This window comes from Pinus tabuliformis, chromosome 8, assembly GCF_031772625.1.
Source record: "Pinus tabuliformis cultivar Carrire ecotype Pingquan chromosome 8, CPIR1, whole genome shotgun sequence".
Classification (NCBI taxonomy): domain Eukaryota; kingdom Viridiplantae; phylum Streptophyta; class Pinopsida; order Pinales; family Pinaceae; genus Pinus; species Pinus tabuliformis.
This window is the reverse complement of record NC_142294.1, coordinates 1,525,447,009-1,525,460,288: the sequence shown is the minus strand read 5'-3', so window position 1 is coordinate 1,525,460,288 and position 13,280 is coordinate 1,525,447,009. Positions and strand designations below refer to the sequence as shown.

Sequence of the window (13,280 nt, the reverse complement as noted above, 5' to 3'; positions counted from 1 at the left end):
AACTCATACTTCTTCTCGAAGAGCCTCTCAAACTCATTCCAGGTCAAATCATCTTCTCGAATGCATTTAACATTATTCACATCCTCCCACCATATATCTACTTTCTCTTTAAGACAAAAAGTGACTATCTATGCTTTCATGTTCTCTGAATAATTGTGCAATTTGAAGAAATTCCTCATATCGAGAAACCATGCCTCTGCATCCTATGATTCATTCATCTCTCCATAGAAAGTAGGTGGATTTTCTTTATTAAACTCATCCAAAAAATATCCCTTATCACTCCTCCTATAAGGATGATAGTGATGACGATCATAATGTCTGTCAGAACAATAGCTAGAATAGTACTTGTGTCTATCACCCCTCCTATCTGGAGTATCCAAGGACTTGTCATCTTTGATAATGTCCTCCCCATCCAACCTATATTCACCATGAGACCTGCTGCCATATGCCCCATTAGATCTGTCCACTTGCTGATGGCTGATCCGAAGTGGTCCCTATAGCTGCAATTCTGACAAACTCTGAAGTATCATTGCATTTACCTCTGCTTATTTCTCTTGTGCCTATATGATTATGTCATTGTCTTCCTTGCAACTCCTTATTTATGCAATTAAGCTTCTTACCGTATCTTCCAAATTAGAAGAGTGTCCAACACCATATTCCTCATCTGATCCGTAGGGACTCAAGAACTGTAGTCTATCTTCTTGCTAGTCATCTTTAATATTCTTCCTGCAAGGTATGTCATGTTAGCTAAACCAAATCACAATAAACCAACATACCTTAGCATAATTCGAGGAGGATACCTTATCTACAAGAGCAACAAATCAACATAATACATGTATAACATAATCATGACAACATATAGAAATATAACACATAAGCATGGAACCATATATCCATCATTATAAATAGATTCCAGTCATCAATGCATGACCTATCAACTACACATACCATGACCTCAATGCATGAAAACAACAACCATACCAATGTATGCTGACAATATAGAAGCATAAACAACATGTAACCAATCATACACTCATGATGACACACTTCACAATAACAACATCCTCTTTCACATGGTGACATAACTATAATCATGACTACTACCATGCATATGCAGCAAGCATATAGACCACAAGGATGATTAACACACATAAAACAGACATGAATGCATGACCAACGTACAACCCATCCAATTCGAGAGGTGAACCATGCTCTGAAACCAATCTGTAATGCCCTCCTCCCACATCTACCCAAGTAATCATGCATCCGGGGTAAACATGTGATGAGAAGTTATCATGATATGATTCAACCTCCTATGTGACCTTCAGGAATTGGAATCGATAGAAACATACCATACCAGACCTTCTGCACTTATTATAGGACTCCCAGAATGCATCCCAGTCATTCCTCTTACCAATCCCCGAGCCCCATTGAACTTTTAGACCACTAAACCACTCGACGCTCCCTTGATATGGACAAGGGTGCATCTTAGGACCTCTGGATGCATGCACAACATGGGCATGCTAATGTACGGGGACTTTTATGCTCAGAGCTGTGCATATGACTTTGGGATTTGAGGAACTTTTCAAGTCCACAATTCAGGTCACTGCCCAGAAACCCCTATAGCTTTCAGAATCCATAAATTTCATTATGATAAGACTTACGAATCAAAAACTGACTCCAGGACTAGGCCTGCCCATCCCCAACCGGGACTGACATTCTATCCAACACTTGGCATTAATGAAATCTACAGGAAATGAATACAAAACATAGCATAAATGATTGAAAAATCATATGGAACTTTATAAGAAGGATCACCACCCACTTCCCTTAGTTATTTTGACAAAAAATATGTCTTGCATCCATTATCCGTTTAGTTACAAGTAAATACATCAAATAACCAAGACAATAACTAGTTGCATAACCATGCTTATGAAAAACATTAAACCATGAAAATAACAATGAGATAACAAACATTAAAGCCACATATTAACAAGTAAAAAAGCAAGAGAACTTAACTTTTATTAAACATAGGCAAAGATGACTAGGTTCAGGACTTCCACATGCCACTCAACTGTAGACATGGATGAACCAAATATTTCTTTCATCTACTCACCCCCATGCCATATTCCAAGCATGAATGTGGGATCTCATGGATAAAAAAAATCCAAAAACAACCAAGGGAATCTAGAGGTTAAACGACCTCCACCCTCACCAAACCGTGATCTCACCAAAACCAGCATCGAGATCACAAAACCAAATCAAGCTTGGATTGCCTCCAGACTCCATCACTATCCTTGAGTAATTTTCCGTCTCCTTTTGTCTCAGGCTTTACCACAATCCACACCAGATTACTAGGCCCTAAACTAAGACACCAGTCTCTCAGGCTTTACCGCAATCCACGCCAGATCATTGGGCTTAAACTAAAACTCCACCCTTAGGCTTTACCATGTATCCCACCAAACCCGGTCAAGGGATTCCTAGGCCTTTGGGATTTTGCTGATACCACCTCCGCCTCGGATTTCGAAACCATCCGACAATTCCAAAGCTCAAAACTGAGAAAATAATCCTATCATTCCATGGCTATCTAGAAAAATGCAAGGCTAGGCTGAAAACCATTGTCATAACCCGACAAAACCATGCCACCGATAGCATAAGAATCATATACCAACATGCAAAGTCATGCATGTCTAAACCAGCTAGGAAATCACATAAGCATTATGTTGCCTGCAAGTATTCTTGTTGAAGCTGCTTGATCTTGCTCTTCCTTGCTTGATCATTTCTTTCGTTCCTTTCCTTTTCTTGATTTTTCCTTCCTTGCTCGAAAGCTAGAGTGCTCCAAGAAAAATCTAAGTGTCCAAGAGTGAGAGAGAGAGAGAGAGAATAGTGAGAGAGCTCCAAAACTAAACTGGAAAAAGGTACCAACTGATCCTTATAAACCTTTTTATCAATGAGGCCTTTATTTTCTTCACTTTCCATTATTTTCCTCCAATTTCCTCCTCACATGAAACCTATGACCTTTCACCTCCCCTTTCTCCTATTTTCCTTTATTTTCATAAATAAATGTGTCAAAAATACCTTTTTTTGTTTTTAACGCCTTAGCCATTGGCTTTGCCAATTTCCTTTAGCCATAAACACATCTACTGATGCTGACTAGGCTAAGTTTGCCCAACATTAAGTTTGGAATAAGTGTCTCTAAACCTTGGTTTTATTTTTCCTATATTAAATTTTATTACATGAACTTTTAATTAGGGTTTGTTACACTATGTGAGGAGTATCTATTTCAACACGAGTGGATTTTATGTCATGCATAATGGATCTGACTTCTAATGTCAAGGAAAAATGGTCATCTTTTTCAATTCAAGATTGAACAACTTAATCATCAATTGAACAAATTGAAGTTCAGAGTGTGAGTCATACAATTCCTTCAACTTATTTAAGGCTTCAAAGGCATTTGAAAATGGTGAAATATGTCTACTCACCTCTTCATTTATTGGCATTGCAATCAAGGCATAGGCCTTGTTTTTCTTGTTTTCCCAAATGGAAAGCTCCTTATATGAAGTAGGATTTTTTGGTGCATTGTCTCACTCTCCTTCACAAACTCCTTTCCACAACTCATTGAAAATCAAGGTGTGCTTTATCTTCCTGGACAACTCATGATATTTCTCTTTTCCAAACAAAACTACTCCTATAATGGAGATGAGTGAATGCATCATCAAAAATGACTGTGTTTTTTATTTTCAAAATAATGCAACCATTATCTTCTTGGGTAAAAGATTGATTTAATTATGTAGACGGTAAAACTCCACTTTTCACTTTACCAAGTTAATATTTTATTTTTTGATATGTAATATATCACCACTCTTAACATAATATACCACTCAGCGTATGCACTCTCCATAAATCAATGTGCACTTCATGTCATTCATAATGTATTATATAACATATGTAGCCTTTAAAAAAGCTAATTCAAACCATGGCATTGAATTAAGTGCCATACTACCACTCATGTATGCACTTTCCATATCATATATATGTCATACATATCCTTTTGAAAAGATGACTATTCAAACCATATCATATGCTCCATGGAAACATATTTGACCCAACACAATGTTAAAAAAATGAATTCAAGTCACATGGTAGCACAAGGGATATATGTACCCAAAAATAAAGTGCACCTCATGGCCTTCAATGCACACTTGGATAAAAAAAATGTTTCAACACACAGCTATCTATATTCCATGCACAAAGTTAGAAATGCACAAGGGATATGCCAAACGCAATTACCATACTCAACACCATTTCTCGGTCATTTAAGCACATGTATCCATAGAATATCATTTGCAAACATATGGAGTATACAAAACCATGCATACATGGTTTAAAATTATATTTTACATCATCACACAACCTCCAAGAAAAAATACATACCATTTTCAATGAACAAACACCATGGTCACAGTTAGTGCAGACTTAATGCCCAATTTAAATGGTCAAATGCACAAAAAACTTCCAAATGCATCACGACACACATATTATTAGCCTTTACATCCCAACAAAGTTTTGTTCAACACATAAAGCCATCAAGCAACAATGCATAGTCAGACATCCTTCAAAATCATATACGCACTCACCAAATGCAGGCAAACGAATAGCTAAGGAGCCCACAGTCTTCATAGCCCTCACTAAGGGAAAAAAACTTTTCATTAATGAATGGACAGAGGATACAGAGAATAAGATAGATAATTTCCAGGAGTTACGATGAAGAAAACTAAATTAGGAGTTGGCTCTGATACCATGTCACATCAAGAGTAACTCCGAATGAAATTGTTGCTTTTGCATTAAGATAGAATATGAATATATACAAGGAGAGGGAGACTATTGGGTTTCATCTCCCAATGTCTCTTCTTCTTCCAAAGACTTGGCGTTCAATACAATCACAAGGAAACAACATTATGAGGGTATGCAATGTTCAATTCTACCATAGTCCCAACTAAAAGGGAGGAGGGTTCTAAAAAGAATTAAAAAAAGATAAATCGTTGCCATGAATTACTAAGAAATTATTTCTCAGAGCAATAGTTACTTGGGAGAGGCGAAATAGGAGGTCATTTTGCTTGCTATTACTGCTACAACTCCAAATAATTTGGCATCCACTTTCTTGCCCAGTTGCTAGGCAGAGAAGGTGTCCAAATTGGTTTCTCCCGACTCCCCTAGTACACTCGAGCGTGAAGTTTGGAAACAAACTCCATCAAAGAGCTCCTATAGCTAATTTCATATTTTATCCCCCTTGTCACAATTGTCTAGAGGCCAACTTTTAGTTAGCTATAAAAATGCTTTCTGCTCTTGACATGACTTCGTGCCTTGTACAATTGGAATGTTTGTCCCTTTATTGAGTTGCATTCTTCAAAGAACCTTCTCCATCATGATGGAAAACCTATTGAACGTAAATTCCCACTCCCTCACATGGATCTGGTCACCCCTCTCCACATTTTGGCTATCCTGCAATTGGAGAATTATTCTTAGAATTAATTCTGATAGCATGCTTAAGCCAATACCTAGTACTATGCTAAAATTCATACCCTCCTCTGCCATTAAATTCCAAATGTTGGGCTCCTTCTCCAGCATGTTCCGACATGTGATCTCTTCCATCATATGCATTCTTAGATGACGTAATTGGTATAAGACTCGAAGATATCATCTATAACTAGGATCTACCATCTACAGGGGGTGTGTTTCCATGTCTATTGATCAGGTGGGGAAGTGGCAGCCGCCCCCCATCCCCACTCTACTCTACTAACCCCATATGGGGGAAAATTTGATAGAGAACCATTGAAATTATATATAACAATTTAAATTACAACATCATTAACCATTAATTACATAATTTGCAATTAAGTATTGCTAAACCTTTTAACTAAAAACTAAATCATACAACTAAGTTCTTAAAACACTTTCAGATATTCTAAAATAATAAAAAATACCATTATTACTTAATGATGTAATTTTAAATTTACTACATTATTTTCTATACTTTTACAACTTTTATTAATTATTAGAAATATAATTTTAATTATTTGATGTTTTGATTTTTTTATGGCAATATAAGCAATTTTAAGAAATTATTACAGTAATGTTCAGAATTGGATGGAAAATGTATAACTCAAAAATACCATTAAGAGTTTTTGGCAAACTGTATATATATATAATTTTTTACAATAAATCTTAGTAAAATAATTATAAAAGTCAAAGCTTAAGCATTATGTAGAAAAAGTATTTTTTCTTATTTTTAAAAATTGATAAATTTACATATTTAATTTAATCATTCACACAATTATATTTAGATAAAACAATTTTACTTTTATGTGCATTAAAAGATTATGATTTTGAAAATATCACAATAATTAAATACATTATTACCTTGGTGAGGATCATCATTCTTTGTTTGTGATTAATTCTATCATCTCTATTAAACGCTGAGAGATGGTTGGACAATCATGTTAAATTATTAAAACCAAACTTATATGTACAAAATTGATAAAGAGAAACATTGAATAACCAAAGGACTAAATAAATCCCATCACATTTCATAACATACCTCACCATTGGAGAAATGGAAAGGATAGTATGTCATGTTGATTGTATATCCAACCTTGTGGAGCCTGCTCATTAAATTATTTATGTTTAACTTATTCAGTTTATATATATATAGTTGAGAAATGCAATGATTTTCATAAATTCGTATAATCCAAATCTCTTGGTTAAATCAAATCTGTTTTTCAAATCATAGAATTAACGCATTCAACTCCATTAATATCATATGGAGACACCACTTTTAATTTAATCTATAAGGTAATTATTAGATTAAATAATTTGAATATTAGACAATATATTTCCATCTTATATTTAAGATTTTCTAACAGTGTATTTTTAAATTTGTCATCCTTTAAATGTTAGTTTTTAGTATAAACATGATTTCATGAAACTCCCTCAAAACACAAATAATATAGTGGTTAACCATTCTGATTAAAATCATAGAAATGTTATTATTAAAATATTTATAATATTCAGATGTATATTATAAAGATCATTATAAAAATGATAGAAATATTGTTATTAAATTATTTATAATATTCCCATATATATTATAAAGAATCTATTTGAAATACAATTATATAATATAACACTAATATATAATATACTTTATTTTTTATTTTAACATTGCTAACGAACCAAAAATCAAATTAATATATAATCCAACAATTTAATTGATAAAATTAAAAAAAAAAATTAATACAATAAATTTTAAAAAATATATTTATTAAGAATAATTTAAATAGTAAAATTATCCTCTATATATATAGAATCTATATATATGAGCCATACTCTTTGGATGAGAAACTCCGAGTCTTCCACCAAATTCCGACACTTTCATACTCTTTCGATGAGAAACTCCGAGTCTTACAATACAACACAACAACGCAACACTTTTGTTAGGAAGGCATCGCAACGCTATCCATGGAGATTTTAAAAACTTTGCACTTGAAATATATGATGAAATCTATATATATGAGCCATACTCTTTCGATGAGAAACTCCAAGTCTTCCACCAAATTCCGACACTTTCGATCCGCTAACAATCTCCAGTAGAAGAACTCCAAAGCTGAATACATCTGCTTTCTCTGTCAGTTGCCCACTTAAAGCGTACTCAGTTGCCATGTAGCCTCTGCATAATGTCATTTATAATGAAATTATCTCCTTATCTTATAATGATATAAACCTTTCACAAGCACATCCTATAATTTATTAAATCAACTGGCCACATCAATAATTTATTAAATCAACTGGCCACATCAATAGGTTGACTGGAGAGATGATTCTTACAAAGTTCCCGCAACTCTAGTGCTAACGTGGCTCTGATCTTCTCCCAAGAGTTTGGCTAACCCAAAGTCTGTTATTTTGGGTCTCTCTTTATTATCTAGTAAAATATTGCTGGCTTTAATATTTCTATGGATTATCCGAATTTCAGATTGCTCGTGAAGATAGGCCAGCCCACGCGCAGTTCCAACTATGATTTGGTATCGCTCTCTCCATTTAAGTAAATGACCTTTTTCTGTATCTGTAATCAATGCATATCTGGAAGTAAGAACATGAAAAGCTACATACACAAACTGGAACAAATGCAAGATCCATGCAGCAACCGAATATAATTCTGTCGATACTACTGTTCTGCAGGTATTCGTAAACCAGTAGCCTTTCTGAGCTTTCAACGCAGCAGCCAAGCAATTTCACTAGATTTCTGTGTTGAACACGACTGATGACATTCGCTTCATTCAAAAATTGGGTGTCTCCTTGCCTTGAACCTATTTTCAGCCGTTTAACTGCAATCTCTTTGCCAACGGGTAGAACACCCTGTACATCAATCAGATTTAAATTCTTTATATTCTGCATTATGACGTGGACTTATTGCTGGCTCTATTTCAATTGAGAGCAATTATTTAACGCTCTTTTAACTATTTATATTCTCCATTACACCTTGAACAGTTGTAAATAAATCCCTAATTCAATTGAAAGCAATGATTTAACACTCACTTTAAAGAGAGAGCCAAAACCTTCTCCTTATGGTACTTAGAAGTAGCCTCTCTCAGAATATGGTACTTAGAAGTGAGTTCCGGGTTCACTTCTGGAAGCGCTAAGCTGATTTCTCTTTGCTCACCTGCAAGAGGAATTACATGGCATCTAGTAAATCAATAGGTAAGCAGTTCGTAAGATACCTGCTAATAAGCCGCACGCTGAATGACTTAGCAATTTCGAGACCTCTGGTTATGGGAATCCGTTTCCAACCTTTCGTCGAATCCACATGAAAAGGCCTATGGATGCAATTAATCCAGCCGTAACGCCTACCATGCCTAGAGCTATCGGAAGCACCTTAGATCTTTTTCCTCCTGCAAATTTGCACATAATGCCTTCTTAAATTAGCTATTTTTATTTCACCGAATGAATTAATCTCTTTAAAACCAGTATGTCCCTAATCATGTGATGGGTTCATTATGTTTTTTTGTTTACATGTGTTTTTGTTCTTGTTCATAGTCAACAAGACATTGATGATCATTTCCTGGTGATGGTTTCACATACATGAGTATATGGGTAACTATTATTGTGAAAAAATACAATTGATGATTATTGCATGTGGAAAAGGCTACTTCGATGCATTTACATGTGATGAGTGGATAATCTCTAGTTTGGCTTGAATTACATTTTATTGTCTCAAAAGTTTTAAAATTTAATTAAAAATTCTACTTTGAATTCTAATGACATGTTAGTGGGTGCAGCCACATGTTAGTTTCTTGGTCGTATCACTCACACATGGGTGACGGGGCTATAAAAATAGATGGAATTACATGGGATGGGTAGGGGACTCTCCCTGATTCCACCTATTATCACTCCTGCTATGTCATGGGTTGGAAGGGTTGGGATAACTTTGCTTTGAAGATTGGATTCCACCTATTATCACTCCTGCTATGTCATGGGTTAGAAGGGTTGGGATAATTTCGCCTTGAAGATCGGCAAAACGTGGGGGAAATACATAGGTTGGGTCACTCACGAAGACTTTACTTGGGGGCGTGGACTAAGGTGGATTCCTCAATCCCTAACACTATTAGTCTCACTATGTAGGTCAACATGGGAGAGGATAACGATCTTTATCGTTGCATCTACTTCCATCGTTCGTAGTCACTAGATGGTTAAAGGGCAAGTGGTGCGGCACCCTTGGAACCTCAAAGAAAAGTTCTTGAAGGGCATGACCAACTTGACACCCTTGGAATAAAAAAAAATGGATTGACATGACACCCTTGGAAGAAAAAATTTAAAAAATTATCTATTTTAAAATTTAAACACTAGATCCATTTATAATTTCAAAACTCAATTATATCCGGCCTAAAAATTTTAATAATTAAACTACTCCTTTCGTCACAAGCACAAATACACTTTAAGTCACACTAACAAATACACTTGAACGGTATGCATTATACACAAACGAAATGACACTTATTCAAGTACAAGTTTCTATGTAATTAGTGGAATTAAGTATATATGTCATTCATATATATGTGAGTTGCTAGTATTGCACTTTTTGATTTCCAGTAAAATACATTTTTGCTGTGGACAGAGGGATCGACGAAATCGGATTTTCTACTAATCTTCTGCAGTTCCTCTGGAGTTGCCTGCTTCGTCAACCACCCTAAATATTTCTTAGTAATGCCTATTTTAATATCCGAATCGTTTGTATCTGAGTAGTCTAAAGAGCTTAGAGATTAGTCAGAAAAATATTAAGATTATGATAAGTTTTGTAGAAATGTTTGAAAAATTAAATTATAGTTATTATATTTCAAAATTTTGAATATTTCAGAAATTTTTGATGCTGCTAAATCTATTTCCATTATAAAAAAATAATTTAAGCCGTTTAACATTTTGATTGATTGAATTTTTTTAAAACATTCCAATCAGAAATGTGCCCCAACCTCTCTTTCAAATAAAACAAAAATAAGAGAGACAGTAATAATCATCTTAACGTACGGGTAAATTGACCCAAAAGAAGAAATATGTAAATATCGTTGAAGTTGTGAAAATGATTTTTGTGCTCAAATAACATGTTTTAATGCTTTTCAGTTTTGACATTTAATTAAAATATGCCTTTCTTGGTGTGACATTTGTTTTTCAAATATTACATGGTGAAATATAATTTGAAATTTCACATCCATCTACTTATTAATTTAAATAAATTTTATTTTCTAATTTATTATTATATTACAATTTTCCATTTTACAAATAAATTTTGATTATATAATTCTGAAGTATCATGCTGATACTCATATATTAATATCGTTGTGCTCAAATAACATGTTTTATTACTTTTCAGTTTTGAAATTTAATTCAAATATGCCTTTCATGGTGTACACGTAGTTTTTCAAATCTCACATAGTGGAATATAATTTGAAATTTCACATGTATTGCATTTCTCCAATTGCATTTTTCCACACATATTTAAATATTATTATATTTTGTTAGCGTTTTAATATATTATTATTATATTAGTGATATAGTTGATATAGTTTTATCCATTCTATGTTCATAGGTAGGTTCGCAATTTCTAATTCATTAATTATATATATATTTTTTTCAGTAATCATTAATTATATATATATATATATATATATATATATATATATATAAAACCAGTGTGTCCCTAATCGTTGTAAGCTATGGTGAAAGAAGTACATTGTAGTACACCAAAATGTAATATTTGGCGTTCGATAACTATGGTGAGAGAAGTAAATTTAGTAAACCAAAAAGAAATATTCGCTGTTATTTATCCAACTAATAATTTTTAGCCATAATAATCAATTTTCAAAAATATTTAAATTAAAATCTAAATGATTTCAAAACCATCAAACACTTCAATATCCAAAATACTTAACCCTGATTTCCAAAATTTCAACCACATTTTTCAAAATCTTACCTAAATTTTGTACACTGATATGTTTTAGTAAACTGGCAACGTTTTATTACTCGGAATGAAGAAAACCACAATATCCCTTCTCATCATTACATACCGGATGCGGGAGTGCTCTCTCCAATACTTATATTATTATGGACGCCGTGTCAAAAAAGTTGTTTCATAAATTATTATGGAGGCCTTGTGAAGCAAGTTCTTTTGTCATTTACGGGTCAAAAAATAATAATATTGAACGTTAACACCATTGGACTTTAACATCAATTTAATCATTTTCATACACTAAATATTCCCTAATCACCATTGGACTTTAACATCAATTTAATCATTTTCATACACTAAATATTCCCTAATCCCGTTCACCCGACGAGGCCGTCCTGTTGGCTCTAAGAGATTGGTTAGAAGAGGCTTATTATGAACGCGGTGAGCGGTGAGGGTTCTGGAGTGGAGGATGGGGAAGACGATTTTTATTACGGCAGGAGTTGTTTCTAGGGTTTTGAAGGCAATTTTCCTTGCATGGTCAAATCATCAAAAAAACTTGTATCTTACCCTTAAAATACCTTCTTAAACACTTCCCATCACTGATATCCCTCAAATTCATCATTTTCCCACAAACCCTAGCCTATTGCTACAATTTGACACTTTTCTAGGTTAGGCTTGTGTTTTTCCCTTTTGGACCACTTTCCTTCACTCAATCTTTGAAATTCCACTTTCTCCTGCTTCCTAACATCCCTCCCTGCTTCACAAAATTTTCTCAAGAAATTAGAAGCTCCTCATCCCCTTCATTTCCCTTCATTTCTACAAATCCCCTGTTCCACACATCGGAATAGGTTTTATTCAAATGATGTTTCTGAGCAAGAAAAGATGAATATGACAAAAGTGAGAGAGTTTTTTTTTCATCATAGACTGAAGAAGAAAAACCTCCTGTAGTGTTTACACAGGTCTCATGGTTTGGGAGAAATGTCCAAACAATCATTTTCCACAAGAGAGTTGCTGCCCTTATAGAGTGACCAAATGACTTGCTTGATGGGTCAAATGATACCTAAACACATAGAGCTTTCCAATGAACTATCATAAGCGCAATTTGGAGTTGAGGCCTCCAAAAGTTGACCAGAACAATACTCTGCATTTTGGCAGCCTCATTCTTCACATTTTGACTAGTCTTGGGAGATTGAGCTTTTGACAGGGCAAATGAGCTCCAAATTGAAAAATTCAAGATGTTTTGGAAAATAGACTTGACAATATTTCCAACAAGCTATCCCACGCTCCATTTGGACATGAGGAAGGCAGTCAAAATGCACCTTTAAGATGGTGCTGTGCAGTCCCTTCAGGCTCTACGCACTCCACAGTCAGGTAATTTTTGTATCAGTCCCTTAGTCAAATGCGCAACGCCTAGGGTGTTGTGCACTTTTTTGGGGCATATTTTGGAGGAATAATCACTACCATTGGATTCAAAAGACCATTTACACTCAATAAAACCATGTTTCCATATTTGAAAGCCAAAACTACTAGGTGGAAAAGGCAAAAAACCATCTAAAAATCATGTTTCTGCCTATTTTTTCAGCCAAGCGTTGTGCGTTTGAGCAGTCTTTGGAGATTACAGTTTTGGAGGGGCAAATCAAGCTCAATTTGGGAACTAGGGGCAGTTTTGGAAAGTAGACAAGATAAGCTTTCAAATGAGCTATCCTAAGCTAGATTTGGACACCAGGAAGGCAATCAAAACTCACTTTGAAGATGGAGTTACGCACTTCCTTCAGGCACTACGCGT

At 34.4% G+C, this 13,280-nt stretch overlaps 1 pseudogene across 1 annotated transcript in view; it reads right to left on the bottom strand.

The window, feature by feature from the left end:
• LOC149241730 (cold-responsive protein kinase 1 pseudogene) overlaps window positions 1-7,984 on the bottom strand; it is a 215,962-nt pseudogene extending 207,978 nt beyond the window's left edge. Inside the window, exon 1 of the transcript XR_016246000.1 lies at window positions 7,885-7,984. The product of XR_016246000.1 is annotated as a cold-responsive protein kinase 1 pseudogene (transcript). The remainder of the gene's footprint in view (window positions 1-7,884) is intronic.
• Between the last annotated feature and the right edge of the window lie 5,296 nt (window positions 7,985-13,280).